We start from the raw sequence: 2,500 nt of genomic DNA, 5'->3' as shown, positions 1-2,500 counted from the left end.
TCCCATTTGAAGTCCAGTGCAAAAGCCTCCTCATTCAAGCCTTCTTCACAAAGCCTTCCTTTCAGCGTTTCAAGACGACGTCCACAAAGTCAGTGTTAAAGGAGTAGTTCCCTCAAAAGATGACTTGTTTTCTATCAGTTGCACCCCATGAAGCCTTGAATTCATTGAAATTATTGAAGTTTTTGTCGCATTAAATACAGCAAATCCTCTAATAGTGACCTCTCTTCAATTAAAAGCTGTCCCTCTATTAATACCCGGGGGCGGCATTGAAAAAAGCACATATAAACCGGCCCTCAAATACAAGCATCCTTTTTTAAGGATCCGACACCACGCACAGTGTAAGTAACATTTGTAACATCCGGTCGCAGGTTTTGGCTCTTTAAAATAAGGGTTGAACGGGGGGAAATCCTGACAGTATGAGGTGAATTAATTAATTAAACCTGGTGGGTAAAGTAAAGGCTTTTGATACATACCGAAGCAGTGTATTGTATTGCGATTCTCCATTATATATTCCCATCTGCATTAACCACGTGTGCTGTGGCAATTTTGTTGGGTAGAGAGCGTGCCTGCAATGGACATGTCAGGAATGGACAGCACAACATTCAAGGTCTGCACTCTATCTCTATAAGAAAGTTTTAATCACAGAGATTTGTGGATAATTCTAGGATAGAGTCCAAAGGGAAGCACGTGCCACGCACATCTGAACGATGTACAGGTGCAGAACCAAAAATAAGTACAATGAAAAAGGAAGGCAGTCCGCACACTGTATCTCAGCTCCCAGGTAACTTTATTGAAGGTACGGTAACAACTTTTCGCCCCTTCCAGGTATGAATACCTGGTATATCATAACTGACGAAGACCCGGAAGGGTAGAAGCGTTGTTACCGTACCTTCAATAAAGTTACCTGGGAGCTGAGATCAGTGTGCAGACATGCGTGTCAATTCATTGTGTCAGTTGTGTTTATATTAGATGATTAGACTATTAAAATAAATCGATCCATGCTGCTGTGCCATGCACCCTGCGAGATTCCATTCGCTCCATTCAGTTTCATTAATGAATTAATTAAGTGCAATCTGCGTGTCTGTCTGTCTGTCTGTCTGTCTGTCTGTCTGTCTGTCTGTCTGTCTGTCTGTCTGTCTGTCTGTCTGACTGTGTCTGTCTGACTGTGTCTGTCTGTCTGTCTGTGTGTGTGTGTGTGTGTGTGTGTGTGTGTGTGTGTGTGTCTCTCTCTCTCTCTCTCTCTCTCTCTCTCTCTCTCTCTCTCTCTCTGGCTGTCTATACCACCCCCCCCCCCCCCCTCTCTCCCCCCATACTGATTTACTGCTAGCCATAAGGACCCTACTACGTCATTCACGTTGTCTCCTTAAGGCCCTCCGGCCCACAACCTGAATGAATGCAGGCCACCGCTGCCGGCCCATAGGCCGGTGCCGCCCTGGTCCGGCACTGTGCAGGGTCCTGTTATTAGCCCTGGTGTTATGTTTGGCAATAAGACCCTCTTCTCCCCTTGCTGGTGGAGGCAGCCTCAGACTGCCACATGCGAGGAGGGTTTACATTTAGTACTTCTCAACCTGTGAGTCGGTGGTGGGTCACTGGAGGTCCATGAGGGCATTGCAAGTGGACCCCCAAATAACTTGCAAAACTATTTTATATTGTTGCTGTCGGGGCAGAAACCCCCAATGTTTTATAATTTCTTCTTGGAGACAGACGTGGAGTGGAGGAGATAAGAGGACTTTTGTCCAGCCCGATAATGTAGTTTCATTGTGATACCAATCAATAGGAACTTAAAGTATTCTACATTGGTTCCATTGATCCAACCCATCTTAGCACAGCGGTCAGATGGGTGGACCTCGACCACTTTTGAGTTTCCCTAGCTGATCCAGGTTTGGAACCAAACCGCTGGATTAGAGAAAAGAGAAGTGTGTAAAGAATGTAGTGTAGTGTGTGATGCAACCAGATTTCCAAATCGTTTTAGCGTGCGCCCATCAGTTTAACAATCCGGGAACGAACGTGACAGGACTGACATTTTTTTAAATTGGCCCTCTCGTCGCTGTTTGCTTATTAGTCCAGTCGCCGTGGTTTCATCTGCAAAGATTTTATGATGCTGTTGTCATCTTTGGCAACACATTTGAGTGTGTAAACAGTAGCCTACGGTAGAAAGAATGAGACATATCAGCCTTGTGAGTGTGCGCGCAGTTAGCATTCCGGACCATGTAGTCTTCATTGCGTCTGAACAGGACAGTGTTGACAGTGCATCTCAACTAACAGCTTCAGTACAAAGCTCACAGAGAAGACGGAGGGTTTGTTTTGTTCCTGCCACCCCATGATCACACCGTTAAATGATCATCACAACCATCACACCCCCCCTGGTTCTTGTTAGCCTGATATTATAGCTTTATTTTGTACTGGCAGGTTGTCTGGTTTCCAGTGGCATGTAGTGTCTAGCTCAGTGATTCTCAAACTGTGTTCCCAAATCATTATGTATTTTATTTTATCAGTATTT

Source organism: Protomyctophum parallelum, assembly GCF_964188405.1.
Source record: "Protomyctophum parallelum genome assembly, chromosome: 5".
In the NCBI taxonomy this organism is placed as follows: Eukaryota; Metazoa; Chordata; class Actinopteri; order Myctophiformes; family Myctophidae; genus Protomyctophum; species Protomyctophum parallelum.
This window is presented reverse-complemented; position numbering follows the sequence as displayed.